The 15,945-nt window shown below is 44.6% G+C and overlaps 1 protein-coding gene across 9 annotated transcripts in view; it reads right to left on the bottom strand.

Moving 5' to 3' along the window:
- The window catches only part of LOC132209298 (uncharacterized), a 69,954-nt gene that overhangs the window by 30,486 nt on the left and 23,523 nt on the right, over positions 1-15,945 (bottom strand). For 5 of the 9 annotated variants that reach the window (XR_009445401.1, XM_059644426.1, XM_059644423.1 and 2 more), the window contains 2 exons: positions 10,001-10,086; positions 7,854-8,153 (listed from right to left, as the gene is read on the bottom strand). The gene's annotated coding sequence lies outside the window, so the exon portion shown is untranslated. Of the gene's footprint in view, positions 1-578; positions 675-7,853; positions 8,154-10,000; positions 10,087-13,907; positions 14,153-15,945 lie in introns of those variants that run through there. The other 4 variants (XM_059644429.1, XM_059644424.1, XM_059644431.1 and 1 more) reach the window with 4 other exon arrangements.

Here is a 15,945-nt window from a genome sequence, read left to right as displayed (position 1 = left end):
GAGGACGGGATGGGTGGGAGGAAGAACAAGTTAGGGAAGCAGAAACAGGCTGGGCTGGTTTTGAGATGCAGTGGGGGGAGGGGAAGAACTGGGCTGGTTTTGGGATGCAGTGGGGGAAGGGGAGATTTTGAAGCTTGTGAAGTCCACACTGATACCATTGGGCTGCAGGGTTTCCAAGCGGAATATGAGTTGCTGTTCCAGCAACCTTCGGGTGGCATCATTGTGGCACTGCAGGAGGCCCATGATGGACATGTCGTCTGAGGAATGAGAGGGGGAGTGGAAATGGTTCGCGACTGGGAGGTGCAGTTGTTTGTTGCGAACCAAGCGGAGGTGTTCTGCAAAGTGGCTCCCAAGCCTCTGCTTGGTTTCCCCAATGGAGCGGAGGCCACACCGGGTGCAATGGATACGATATACCACATTGGCAGATGTGCAGGTGAACAAAACGAAAATGAGCTCAAAATTCATACTGGCAAGTAGACCCGCTTGACATTATGAATTGGTGCAGAGCACACTTAGATGTTGGAAGCAACTGCGGACACTTGGTTCAATGGTGCTGCCTCCAAATGAAGCTACCTCACCCAGCTGCCGAGGGATCTGGACTGCATCGTGAAGCAAAAGGCTCAGGCTTCGTTGGTCACATAAATCTGTGGGTTCAGCTACTTGTTTGAAGATATCTGCAAAAGTTATCCAGAAGAAAAATACTGACATTCCTAAACTTAAGGGAGGTAGTTCAGAGTTCAATACATTCAATACATCTTCCTCAATTGCCTTGCTTTGTAAATTATCTTAAAACATTATTTTATGATCTTGATTGGCTATTTGCAAACAACTGTGGAAACAAAAACTTCTGTTTGTTTACAACAATGGACAATGGATGTTGTATGATTCTCCAAGGAAGTCATTTTGTCAATTTCTTTCTTGATTGTAAATCTCAAACCTCTCTAATATCTCCTCGTTCATTTCACAAAGGTAATCTTTGTGTGGACCTGAAAAACATCGGCACCGTCCTCAATGAATATTTTGTGTCAATCTTTACAATGGAAAAGGACACTGCAAGTAAGATATCAGGGCAAAGGACCTCGGAGCATCAGAGGTTAAGAGACAGGGAGTTGCAGCTGGTAGAGCAACTTTAAAAGTGGATACATCTACAGGGCGAACTGAAATGTATACCAGCTAGCGGGGGAAGTGAGGGAGGAGATATCTGGGCCACTGGCAGCAATTTTCAAAGCCTTGTCAATCACACGTGAAGTAATGAAACACTATTAACATTGTCCCACTATTAACAAACGGAGAGAGGAACAGACCAGGAAATTAAAGGCCAGTCAGAATAATCTCAGCACTGGTGAAGCTAGAAAGAGGCATTCTTAGGGGTAGAATGTACTTGCAAGAAATAATCAGGGATAAACACTCTGGATTTGTTAAGATGAGGTCACATTATGCATTTGATGTGGGCTTAGTAAAGTCCCCCTTGGCAGATTGAGCAAGAAAACAACAGCCATGGGATCAAAGGCAAAGAGGCACACTGGAGCCAAAACTGGCTGAGGCAGAGAGCACAGGTGATTGATGGTAGAGGGATATCTATTTGGCAGGATGTTTGCTTTGAGTGGGGTTGTGCAGGGCTTTCCACAAGGACCCTTGAAATTTGTCAAGTTAATTCATCATTTGGGCTTAAACACAGGATGTATGACTGTATCGCTAGCGAATGGCTAATTTAGTGAGGAGGATATCGATGGAATGGCCATGTAAATAACAGCCATGGGATCAAAGGCAAAGTGGCACACTGGATCCAAAATTGGTTGACAGACAGGAAGAATAAACTTCAGGAGGAGATCAACAGACTGGTCAGCTGAGCACAGCAATTGAACTCAACCAGGAAAAGTGTGAGCTAATGAACTTGGGAGGGCGAACAACGCAAGGGATCACACTACGAAGGGTGTAATCCTGGAGATGACTGAAAAAAACAGCTGCCTGGGCTGGGGGTTGTCATGGAATCATATCGTACAGAAGAGCTCCTATGGCCCACTAAGGCTGTACCTCTAAAAATACACTGCAACATATACTAGTCCCATTTTTACACACTAGACCATTCTCTTAAATATTACGACATGTCAACTGCTCATCCAAGTACTTTTCAAAGGTTGTGAGGTTTCCTGTTTCAACTTCCCGCCCAGGCAATGCGCTCCAGACCTTCACCACACTCTGGATGAAAACGATTTTCCTCAAACCTCTAAAATATTCCCGTCTTTCTCTTGAAAATTATGCCCTATTGTTATTGATGCTTTAACTAAGGGGAACAATGCTTTCTATTCAACCCATCTTTACCTCTCATAATCTTATATGCCTCTGTCAGGACCTCCATTCACCCACCAAACCTTCTCTGCTTCACAGAAAATAATGTGATTTTTTCCAGTCTTTCTTCACAGCTAAAATGCTCCAACACATGCAACATCCTTTTCATTCCCTCCAGTGCAATTACATCCTTCCTAATGGGTGGTGACCAAAATGCCACACACGACTCCAGCTGTGGCCTAACCAAACTTTTAAACAACTCCAAAGTGACCTTCCCACTCTTACAATTTATGCCACAACTGATAAAGGGAGGTGTCCCATATGTCTTTGTAACAACCCTTACTAGCCTGACCTGACCCCTTCAGGAATTCATGAACAAGCACTCCAGGATCCCTTTTCTCCTCTAAGCTTCCCAGTGTCCTGCTATGCATTAGATTGAGATTTTATTATCACATGCATTCAATACAGGGTACAAGAGTACAAAGAAAAGAGTACAAAGTTGCCTTAGACGGTGCCATCTCAGGTACAAAGTACTTTGGTACGCAATTTTAGTTGCAGAAGTACAAAATTTATCCATCCTTCTTTACTCAGAGTCGTAGGGGAGTGGAATGCAATGCCGGAGAGGGTAGTGGAGTCAGCCTCAATAGGGGCATTTCATCGGCTATTAGACAAGCACATGGATGATAGTATAAGGTAGGGGCGGAGGTTAGATTGACCACAGGATTAGGGTAAAAGTTCGGCACAACATCGTGGGCTGAAGGGCCTGTACTGTGTTGTACCGTTCCATGCTCCATGTGATAAAAATAAATGAATAAGTTAAAATGTTCAGCACTACAGTCTTCTTAGTATAACAGTAGAAGAATAAAAACAAAAGTTTAAAAAGTCAAACATTACTCTCCACTGGAGTCGTACCTGAGGACTGGAGAGAGGCAAATGTAATTCCTCTCTTCAAGAAAGGAAATAGGGAAATACCCGGCAATTACAGACCAGTAAGTCTCACGTCTGTCGTCTGCAAGGTGTTAGAAAGGATTCTGAAGGATAGGATTTACGACCATCTGGAAGAGCATGGCTTGATCAAATACAGTCAACACGGCTTTGTGAGGGGTAGGTCATGCCTCACAAACCTTATCAAGTTTTTTGAGGATGTGACTAGAAAAGTTGATGAGGGTCGAGCTGTCGATGTGATGTATATGGACTTCAGCAAGGCATTTGATAAGGTTCCCCATGGTAGGCTCATTCACAAGGTCAGGAGGAATGGGATACAGGGGAACTTAGCTGCTTGGATACAGAATTGGCTGGCCAACAGAAGACAGCGAGTGGTAGTAGAAGGAAAATATTCTGCCTGGAAGTCAGTGGTGAGTGGGGTTCCACAGGGCTCTGTCCTTGGGCCTCTACTGTTTGTAATTTTTATTCATGACTTGGATGAGGGGATTGAAGGATGGGTCAGCAAGTTTGCAGACGACACAAAGGTCGGAGGTGTCGTTGACAGTGTAGAGGGCTGTTGTAGGCTGCAGCGGGACATTGACAGGATGCAGAGATAGAACATAGAACATAGAACAGTACAGCACAGAACAGGCCCTTCAGCCCACAATGTTGTGCCGACCATTGATCCTCATGTATGCACCCTCAAATTTCTGTGACCATATACATGTCCAGCAGTCTCTGAAATGACCCCAATGACCTTGCTTCCACAACTGCTGCTGGCAACGCATTCCATGCTCCCACAACTCTCTGCGTAAAGAACCTGCCTCTGACATCCCCTCTATACTTTCCTCCAAACAGCTTAAAACTATGACCCCTCGTGCTAGCCATTTCTGCCCTGGGAAATAGTCTCTGGCTATCAACTCTATCTATGCCTCTCATTATCTTGTATACCTCAATTAGGTCCCCTCTCCTCCTCCTTTTCTCCAATGAAAAGAGACCGAGCTCAGTCAACCTCTCTTCATAAGATAAGCCCTCCAGTCCAGGCAGCATCCTGGTAAACCTCCTCTGAACCCTCTCCAAAGCATCCACATCTTTCCTATAATAGGGCGACCAGAACTGGATGCAGTATTCCAAGTGCGGTCTAACCAAAGTTTTACAGAGCTGCAACAAGATCTCACGACTCTTAAACTCAATCCCCCTGTTAATGAAAGCCAAAACACCATATGCTTTCTTAACAACCCTCTCCATTTGGGTGGCCATTTTAAGGGATCTATGTATCTGCACACCAAGATCCCTCTGTTCCTCCACGCTGCCAAGAATCCTATCCTTAATCCTGTACTCAGCTTTCAAATTCGACCTTCCAAAATGCATCACCTCGCATTTATCCAGGTTGAACTCCATCTGCCACCTCTCAGCCCATCTCTGCATCCTGTCAATGTCCCGCTGCAGCCTACAACAGCCCTCTACACTGTCAACGACACCTCCGACCTTTGTGTCGTCTGCAAACTTGCTGACCCATCCTTCAATCCCCTCGTCCAAGTCATTAATAAAAATTACAAACAGTAGAGGCCCAAGGACAGAGCCCTGTGGAACTCCACTCACCACTGACTTCCAGGCAGAATATTTTCCTTCTACTACCACTCGCTGTCTTCTGTTGGCCAGCCAATTCTGTATCCAAGCAGCTAAGTTCCCCTGTATCCCATTCCTCCTGACCTTCTGAATGAGCCTACCATGGGGAACCTTATCAAATGCCTTACTGAAGTCCATATACACCACATCCACAGCTCGACCCTCATCAACTTTTCTAGTCACATCCTCAAAAAACTCAATAAGGTTTGTAAGGCATGACGTACCCCTCACAAAGCCGTGTTGACTGTATTTGATCAAGCCATGCTCTTCCAGATGGTCATAAATCTTATCCCTCAGAATCCTTTCGAACACCTTGCAGACGACAGACGTGAGACTTACCGGTCTATAAATGCCGGGGATTTCCCTATTTCCTTTCTTGAAGAGAGGAATTACATTTGCCTCTCTCCAGTCCTCAGGTACGACTCCAGTGGAGAGCGAGGATGCAAAGATCTTCGCAAGTGGCGAAGCAATTGCATTTCTCGCTTCCCAAAGCAGCCGAGGACAAATCTGATCCGGGCCTGGCGACTTGTCAATCTTAATGTTTGACAAAATTTTCAGCACATCAGCTTCGTCTATCTCTATCCATTCCAGCATGCACACCTGCTCTTCAAAGGTTTCATTCACTACAAAGTTTGTTTCTTTCGTAAAGACAGAAGCAAAAAACTCATTTAGGGCTTCCCCTACCTCCTCAGGCTCCACACACAAGTTCCCTATGCTATCCCTGATCGGCCCTACTCTTTCTTTGACCATTCTCTTATTCCTCACGTAAGTGTAAAATGCCTTTGTGTTTTCCCGGATTCCTTCTGCCAAGCCTTTCTCGTGCCCCCTCCTGGCTCTCCTCAGACCATTTTTGAGCTCCTTCCTTGCCTGCATGTAATCCTCTCTAGCTGAACTTGGCCCTAGCTTCCTCCACCTTATGTAAGCTACCTTCTTCCTTTTCACTAGAAGCTCCACCGCTCTCGTCATCCAAGGTTCCCTAATCTTACCCCTTCTTGCCTGTCTCAGAGGGACATATTTACTCATCACTCCCAACAACTGTTCCTTAAACCGTCTCCACATGTCGATAGTTCCCTTACCATGGAACAACTGCTCCCAGTCCATGCTTCCTAACTCATGTCTACTCGCATCACAGTTTCCTCTTCCCCAATTAAATATCCTCCCATTCTGCCTAATCCTCTCCTTCTCCATAGCTATGTAGAATGTGAGGCAGTTATGGTCACTATCACCAAAATGCTCTCCCACCACAAGATCTGATACCTGCCCCGGCTCGTTTCCGAGCACCAAGTCTAGAATGGCCTCTCCCCTCGTCGGCCTGTCAACGTACTGCGTTAGGAAACCCTCCTGAACACACCTTACAAAAACAGCTCCATTCAAATCTTCTGCTCTAAGGAGGTTCCTATCAATATTAGGAAAGTTAAAGTCACCCATTACAACAACCCTACTGCGTGCACACTTTTCCAAAATCTGTCGACCTATGCTTTCTTCAATCTCCCTGCTGCTATTGGGGGGCCTGTAGTAAACCCCTAACGAGGTGACTACTCCCTTGCTATTCCTAATTTCCACCCATACTGACTCAGTAGGCAGATCTTCCTCGACAAAGGAAGCTTCTGTAGCTGTGATACCCTCTCTGATTAGTAGTGCTACACCCCCTCCTCTTTTTCCCCCCTCCCTATTCTTTTTAAATGTTCTAAACCCTGGAACATCCAGCAACCAATCCTGCCCATGAGAAACCCATGTCTCTGTTATGGCCACAACATCATAGCACCAGGTACTGATCCATGCTCTAAGTTCATCACTTTTATTCCTGATACTCCTTGCATTAAAGCAAACACACTTTAACCGATCCCTTGGTTCCTTCCCAGGAAAATCCTTCCCACTAGCTGGTCTACCTCTTGCTACTGCCTCACCTGCATCAACGCTCACCTCTGGTATACAGCTCAGGTTCCCACCCCCCTGCCATACTAGTTTAAACCCTCTCGAAATACTCGAGCAAACCTTCCACCCAGGACATTGGTCCCCTTCCAGTTCAGATGCAACCCGTCCTTCTTGTACAGGTCCCACCTTCCCCAGAAGGCATCCCAATTATCAACATATCTGAAGCCCTCCCTCCTACACCAGCTGCGTAGCCACGTGTTCAGCTGTGCCCGCTCCCTGTTCCTCACCTCACTATCTCGTGGCACCGGTAGTAAACCAGAGAACACTACTCTGTTCGTCCTGCTCTGCAGCTTCCATCCTAACTCCCTGAAATCACTTTTTATATCCTCAAACCTATTTCTGGCTATATCATTTGTGCCAATATGTAACACGATTTCTGGCTGTTCGCCCTCCCCTTTGAGAACTTTATACACCCGATCGGAGACGTCCCGGACCCTGGCACCAGGGAGGCAACATCCCTTCCGGGAATCCCGATCTTGCCCACAAAATCTCCTGTCGATTCCCCTAACTATCGAGTCCCCGACCACGAGTACTTTTCTATTTTGCCCCCTTCCCTTCTTTGCCACAGTGTCAGGCTCAGTGCCAGAGAACTGACTACTATGGCTTTCCTCTGGTAGGTCATCCCCCCCAGCAGTATCCAAAACGGTATACTTATTGCTGAGGGGAATGCCCACAGGGGATCTCTGCACTGTCTGTCTGTCCCCTTTCCTCCCCCTAACTGTAACCCATCTATCCTCGACCTGAGCCTTAGGAGTGACCAACTCCCGATAACTCCTCTCAATTACCCCCTCTGCCTCCCGAATGATCCGTAGTTCATCCAGCTCCAGCTCCATTTCCCTAACACGGTTTTCAAGGAGCTGTAGCTGGGTGCACTTCCCGCAGATGTAGCCAGCGGACACGTGTGCCACATCTCCCAACTGCCACATTCTGCAGGAGGAGCAAGCAACTGCCCTAGCATCCATACCCCACTTATCTGAACGCCAACTCAATACTAAAGTAGAAAGCTTATGTCAAATAACAATAACAAATTAATAACAAACTTATATTCAATAGAGAAAGTTTAGAATGAACCTTACCTTATTAACTAGGTTAGAGGAGGAGGGCGGGTGGGAGACACTACAGTTGTAGAGCCTCGGGTTTAGCCGCCTTGCTGACATATATGGTCACTGCTTTCCTTCCCGGCTGCCCCTCTGGTCCTCGTCACTTCCTCTGCTGCTCCCACTCCTTGTCTGAGAGGAAAAAAAAACACCGCTGCCCGCTACCGGTAAGTAATTTTAAAAATAAACTGCTTTACCTTAGCTGCAGTCTTCCGGGTCCGTCTTGCCTCCGCTGCTGCTCGCTGCAGATGGGCTGAGAGGTGGCAGATGGAGTTCAACCTGGATAAATGCGAGGTGATGCATTTTGGAAGATCGAATTTGAAAGATGAGTAGAGGATTAAGGATAGGATTCTTGGCAGTGTGGAGGAACAGAGGGATCTTGATGTGCAGATACAGAGATCCCTTAAAATGGCCACCCAAGTGGACAGGGTTGTTAAGAAAGCATATGGTGTTTTGGCTTTCATTAACAGGGGGATTGAGTTTAAGAGTCGTGAGATCTTGTTGCAGCTCTATAAAACTTTGGTTAGACCGCACTTGGAATACTGCGTCCAGTTCTGGTCGCCCTATTATAGGAAAGATGTGGATGCTTTGGAGAGGGTTCAGAAGAGATTTACCAGGATGCTGCCTGGACTGGAGGGCTTATCTTATGAAGAGAGGTTGACTGAGCTCGGTCTCTTTTCATTGGAGAAAAGGAGGAGGAGAGGGGACCTAATTGAGGTATACAAGATAATGAGAGGCATAGATAGAGTTGATAGCCAGAGACTATTTCCCAGGGCAGAAATGGCTAGCATGAGGGGTCATAGTTTTAAGCTGGTTGGTGGAAAGTATAGAGGGGATGTCAGAGGCGGGTTCTTTACACAGAGAGTTGTGAGAGCATGGAATGCGTTGCCAGCAGCAGTTGTGGAAGCAAGGTCATTGGGGTCATTTAAGAGACTGCTGGACATGCATATGGTCACAGAAATTTGAGGGTGCATACATGAGGATCAATGGTCGGCACAACATTGTGGGCTGAAGGGCCTGTTCTGTGCTGTACTGTTCTGTTCTATGTTCTATGTTCTATTACAGTCCTTTCCTAAGCCACGAGTTTGCAGACACTCTGAACGAGGCTTCCCCCGTGATGGTTTGTATTCCCTGCGCTGGGCTAAAACCCGCCCATCCTTGCCAGTGGACTTCACTGCTGACTGCCGTTGCTGACCTCCATCGGGCACGACAGGCTTTGCCACATTGAGTACTCTCTTATCTTATTCCTTCTTCAGGCTATATCAATCTGCCACTGACCTGCCCATCTGACCGATGACAAGATTGGAGCAGACAAAGGGACCTGGTAAAAGGTGTTTAAGATTTTGAAGGGCATAGAAAGGATAACTGGAAGCTGCTTTTTCCATTAGTTGACATGAACTCACTGACGGAAAGTGTGGCTGATTCAGAAAGTGTCCGAATATTTAAGCAGTATTTAGATATTCACTTCTGTTGCCGTAGGCTCCAGGGCTATGGGTCAAACAATCAAAAAGGAAATCAATGTACTGAGAGTTCAATGTAGACAGATCTTTGTTGAGTAGTGCACTAACGACAGACCACACGGCCTCCTCCTGTGCAATAAACATCCATGACTCTATAATTACACAGCTTTTCTTTGAGGCATTTCTCCACTTGACTGATTCTTTGTGCAGATTCTGCAAAGACCACGCTATAACTTAACATTAATAGTGGCAGTGACTAGATAGAGAAATATACTAAGACAGCAAACCTTTTGTTAAACAGTACCCGTGGTACCAGGAATGGGCTGAATAATCAAAAATTCCAGTTGATCAATAGGTCCACACACACAAAAAACACACACTCAATAACAGGAACATAATGCATGGGATATACACATTACTGTTCTCCTTCATTTACAGCATAAATAACTTCAGTAATGATGCAACTTCGCCTTAACTCAAACTTAATGGCAGAGAGCCTTCTCACTTGCACCCTCACCAGACATCACAGAGATGATGAGAATACAGTAAACATCTGGTGTGTAATTTTTGTCACTTTATTGAGTGGGCTAGTTTGTTAAACAAAGTTTACGTACAGTTAAATCTACAGTTTACATGTGTATCAGCAATGATAGATTTAGTACTTACACTTGTATTTTTTCCTCCAGATGACCCTTGGACAGACACATCAAGCCAATTTTCAAAGAAACACTCTGATTCTTCCACTCCTACCCCTGGAAAAGGAAGTTACAGAATGTCACTGACTGACTTTACTTATTTGAATACAGCATAAGATACATAGAACATCGAACAGTACAGGCCCTTCAGCCCATGATGTTGTGCTGAACTTTTACCCTAAACCTCAGGTCTATCTAACCTCCACCCCTATCTTGTATTAACACCCATATGCCTGTCAAATAGTCACTTAAATGCCCCTAATGAGGTCGACTCCACAACCCACTCCAGCTGAAACAAAGATCTCTTTGAATTGTCATTTGTCAGACATGTATTGAATCAAAAAACAAATTTCTCACTTCCACAGTTTTCTACAGCATGTTAATATGATTTGTGAAAGTTAATACTTCACCCTTTTATTTTACAAATACAACTTCAAACAAAATGCTACTGTATAGAACTTCTATGCTGGCATTTGTGCATATGCCATTTCAGTTTTGTGATCTGTTTCTATGCAACGAGTGATAAATACTTTGATTAAAACGGTTGAGAGCAGTGTATGTGAGATTTAATACCATGCTTGATCTGCAGATAGTCCATCTGCAGGTAGTTATTCATGAGACTCAACTAACATCATGTCTCAGAGGAGCTTGTGTCCTCTGGGTTAGGTACTGTTTGACCGTTGCCTACTGGTCACTAGTTGAGACGAAAGAGAACTACTCGCTGCTATCCATTTTCAACAAGTGATCACGATAATCTACCTGCATTTCAACGTCCCATCAACATTCAAGAATAATAAAATGTGAGGCTGGATGAACACAGCAGGCCCAGCAGCACCTCAGGAGCACAAAAGCTGAGGTTTCGGGCCTAGACCCTTCATCAGACGGGGTGAGGGTTCTGGAATAAATAGGGAGAGAGGGGGAGGCGGACCGAAGATGGAGAGTAAAGAAGATAGTTTGTGGAGAGGAGAGTATAGGTGGGGAGGTAGGGAGGGGATAGGTCAGTCCAAGGAAGACGGACAGGTCAAGGAGGTGGCATGAGGTTAGTAGGTAGGAGATGGAGGTGCGGCTTGGGGTGGGAGGAAGGGATGGGTGAGAGGAAGAACAGGTTAGGGAGGCAGAGACAGGTTGGACTAATTTTGGGATGCAGTGGGTGGAGGGGAAGAGCTGGGCTGGTTGTGTGGTGCAGTGGGGGGAGGGGACGAACTGGGCTGGTTTTAGGATGCGGTGGGGGAAGGGGAGATTTTGAAGCTGGTGAAGTCCACATTGATACCATTGGGCTGCAGGGTTCCCAGGCTGAATATGAGTTGCTGTTCCTGCAACCTTCGGGTGGCATCATTGTGGCATTCAAGAATTGTTGCTCGAAGAGGCTTCTGTGTAACAAGTAGGAGTAGAATCAAGATCAACCATGTTGTTTTCCCAATGTGAACCAGCTGCCAACACCATATATATGGGACCATCTTAATCATTCTTCTACAATTAACTTTTACAACAGACAACAGGTGCAGGAGTAGGCCATTCGGCCCTTCAAGCCAGCACCACCATTCATTATAATCATGACTGATCATCCACAATCCGTATCCTGTCCCTGCCTTATCCCCATAACCCTTGATTCCACTATCTTGAAGAGATCGATCCATCTCTTTCTCGAAACTATCCAGAGACTTGGCCTCCACAGCCTTCTGGGGCAGAGCATTCCATATATCCACCACTCTCTGAGTGAAGAAGGTTTTCCTCAACTCTGTTCTAAATGGCCTACCCCTTATTTTTGAACAGAACCTCTGGTTCTGGACTCACCCATCAGCAGAAACATGCTTCCTGCCTCCAGAGTGTCCAATCCTTTAATAATCTTCTGCATCTCAATCAGACCCCCTCTCATCCTTCTAAGCTAGGTCCCTGTACAGCTGCAGAAGGACGTCTTTGCTCCTATACTCAATTCCTCTTGTTATGAAGGCCAGCATGCCAATGGCTTTCTTCACTGTCTGCTGTACCTGCATGCTTGCTTTCATTGACTAATGTACAAGAACACCAAGATCACATTGTACTTCCCCTTTACCAACTTGACTCCATTGAGATAGTAATCTGCCTTCCTGTTCTTGCTACCAAAAAAGTGGATAACCACACATTTATTAACATTAAACTGCATCTGTCAGCCATCTGTCCACTCACCGAGCCATTCCAAGTCATCCTGTATTCTCATAACATCCTCCTCACATTTCACACTGCCACCCAGCTTTGTGTCATTGGAAAATTTGCTAAGATTACTTTTAATGCCTTCATCTCTATCATTAATGGATATTGTAAACAGCTGTGGTCCCAGCACCGAACCTTGTGGTACCCCACTGGCCACTGCCTGCCATTCCGAAAGGGACCCGTTCATCACGACTCTTTGTTTCCTGTCAGCCAGACAATTTATAATCCAAGTCAGTATTTTGCCCCCAATAACATGTGCCCTGACTTTGCTCACTAGTCTCCTATGTGGGACTTTATCAAAGGCTTTCTTAAAGTCCAGGTTCACTACATCCACTGGTTCTCCCTTGTCTATCTTCATAGTTACATACTCAAAAAATTCCAGAAGATTCGTCAAGCACAATTTCCCCTTTGTAAATCCATGCTGACTCTGACTTATCCTGTTACGGCTATCCAAATGAGTTGTAATTTCATCTTTTATAATTCACTCCAGCATCGTTCCCACCACTGACATCAGGCTAACCGGTCTACAATTTCCTGTTTTCTCTCTCCCTCTTGGACTCACCCATCAGCAGAAAAATGCTTCCTGCCTCCACAGTGTCCAATCCATTAATAATCCTATCCGTCTAAATCAGATCCCCTCTCATCCTTCTGAACTCGAGAGGACACAAGCCCGGTCGCTCCAATCTTTCAACATATGATAGTCCCGCCATTCCGGGAATTGACCTTGTGAACCTACGCTGCACTCCCTCAATAGCAAGAATGTCATTCCTCAAATTGGGAGACCAAAACTGCACACAGTATTCCAGGTGTGGTCTCACCAGGGCCCTGTACAGCTGCAGAAGGGCCACTTTGCTCTTATACTCAATTCCTCTGATCTGATTGAGGCATAGAAAATTATTACAGGCACAGGCAGAATACATTGTGAGAATTCTTTCCCCATGGCACATGTGTCGAAGACCAGATGGCACAAGTTTAAGGTGAGGATGAAACCAGATGGCACAAGTTTAAGGTGAGGAAGTTTGAGGAAAAGCTTTTTCATGTCAAAACTGGTAGATGTATGGAGCACGCTGCCTGAGAGGGCAAGTAGAGGCAGGTATTCTCAACATTTAAAAAGCATCTGGGATGAGCATTTAAAATGCTAGGTCAAAGTAGGCTCTGGACCAAGTGTAGATAAATGAGATTAGTGCAGTTTGGTGTTTGTTGGTAGGCATAGATATGGTGTTTCTATGCTGTATGACTCTACGAGATTGACGGTCACAAAATTTTATTCAACATCTGGCCGTTTATTCCTTGACATTAACTGGATGATGTTCATATTGTGCGCATTATACACGTCATTCTCCAGCACTAACATTTGTAACCGTGAAGAGCATTGCAATCAGAGTGTCGAGATGTCTACATGATCCTGTACAGACCTGACCAAAAGGAATCAAAAGTATATCAGTTTCAATTTTATGATTTAAAACAAAAGTCGCTAAAACTTTTAACTACATTATTTCTTTCACTGAAATGAAATTAGAACACACTGAAACTTTCTGTCAACAATGCCAGGGTTGATTTTAATCAGTCGACAATCTTCACATTTACTTAACTGATCATGCATATATCAAAATCCAATATGCAGGAAGCAGTTTAATGCACCTTCGGACAATCTAAACATACTACATTCAAGTGTAAATCATACATACGTATCAAAGACGTTCAGCAGCCAGTTCAGATACATGTCGACACAGAGTGGCACATTGACCTAGTTTTTGTGATTTTGTTCCAAACCATCATAAATGGTCGTTGAACAGTTGATTACTTCAGTCACATTTAGAAGTTGCTCGTTTTGTGTCAATTTGTGTTGATCGAAGACACATTGTGCTGTGTGCAACTCCAACAGATCCACTACAAAGGAGGAAGAAAACTAACTTCGATTACAGTTTTAACTTATTGGATCTATTAAATAAAATTAATTCCTTTATTTGGCCTAGAAATAAATACAATGATTCACAAAAATACTCTTGAATGATGGAAACAGGCCATTTCCTTCTCAAATGTAAAATGTCAAATCTAACTAGGGAACCGTCAGTGATGCTGGTCATATTCTGTTGTTTGCTTCAGTAATTTCTGTGGAACAATGGTGGAGGAACAGTAGCTTTATATGTTATGAAGCCCTCCTTGATATTTATGAAGCAGCACTCACAACAATTTAACCTAAAACATCCATCTCTTTCAACCGGCGTGCATTCTCATTACATCCAAATCCAAAGTACAATCTAATTGGCTCTTCACTCGTTTCAAACAGTGGATCTTACAACCCCTACTTCACTTCGGGTTATCAGCATTCTTTTAAATCACACTATGTCGCAGCTATTAAGTGTGTTAATGACACGTTCTTGTTAATTTTAAAAAGGTGCTCTGTTACCTCGGTTTTGAACTAGATTTCTCTTGTAATTTTGCTATTTTGCCATACATATGGTATGTTCTACAGTGTCTACCAAAAACAATTAGTAGTTCAGCAAGTATCAATTCAATGTTAGTTCACAAGATGCCAACAAAATCTGGCAAACATTGTCAAAACATCGAATGCCAGGCAGAAACAATCACTGCTTTAAAAAAAAATTCCTCTTTACATCCCCCGACATCTTTTCCCCAAAACATGAATGCATTCCCTTCTCCTTGTAACATCATCCATTAGCCATGGGAACACCGCTTTTCCACGTTTATCTTATCCCAACCTATCGTAATCCCTCATGTCTCGATTCACTACTTATTAATCCCCTGTACTCCAATGAAAACAGCATTAGCTAAATTTGATGATAAAATGTCACATTCTTAAAACAAGTTGGGTAAATTTCATGATTATTATTCAAGACTACCAAAATTATTAGTCTTGAAGTTTAGTCACCAGATTTGGCTGCATCATTCCAGTCCTATTTCAAGGCTCAGGATAACTTCTTATGAGCTCGATTATACAGCCCCATCCCACAGATACGAAGGTGGGAAGAACACACAAAATCTGGAGGGCACTGTGCGTACATGTGTGAAAGTTCTGGGGAACTGTCAAGCAGCCTGCCTATCCTTTGACCTCCTGAGACTAATTGATGGCAATTTAAGGGATCCCCTCTATTGTGTCAGGAGATAGATGTCAATCAGAAAGACAGTCAGCTTTACATGCACAATCCAGTCTAGAAAAAGTGAGTTGGTAGGGGAACATCGTTCACAGGCCCCTTGGCCTGATCCTAGGCACTTCATGCCCTTAAACTCTCATCCAACCTTTTAAAAACCCCTAACAACCCTCGACCACTCCGCACCTCTAGTCGGGGACCCGCCATCCAGCCATCAGCAACTTCAGACTCTTCTGGGCTCTAAGTGGCCAGGAGTTCTACAAGATAGAACTTCCATCCAAGAGGGTGCCCGCTGTCCTGCCTCCAGCCATTTAATGCTGCAGGGCAGCTGTGAAGAGCATGGGCAGGCTCACATTTGGCATTTCAACTGGGAGAGACCTGAGCAGGAGCGGAGGCAACAGCACCATGTCGAATACTATTTATCAGACCAAAAATTTCATATCCTAAGCATTCTCTCCAATGTTCTGCCAATTCAGCAGTCAGTGCCCAAGGTTAGTAGAAAACCAGAAATAAGGAAAGATTTCAAAGCCGAGAAATAGAAAAGAAACAGACAATAAGAGCTTATTTAAACAAATGAAGGAAGAGGTCAAAGTGAAAGCAGATCCCTTAAAGA

Source organism: Stegostoma tigrinum, unplaced genomic scaffold (genome assembly GCF_030684315.1).
Source record: "Stegostoma tigrinum isolate sSteTig4 unplaced genomic scaffold, sSteTig4.hap1 scaffold_82, whole genome shotgun sequence".
In the NCBI taxonomy this organism is placed as follows: domain Eukaryota; kingdom Metazoa; phylum Chordata; class Chondrichthyes; order Orectolobiformes; family Stegostomatidae; genus Stegostoma; species Stegostoma tigrinum.
The sequence above is the reverse complement of the archived record's forward strand: the minus strand, read 5'-3'. Positions and strand labels throughout refer to the sequence as shown.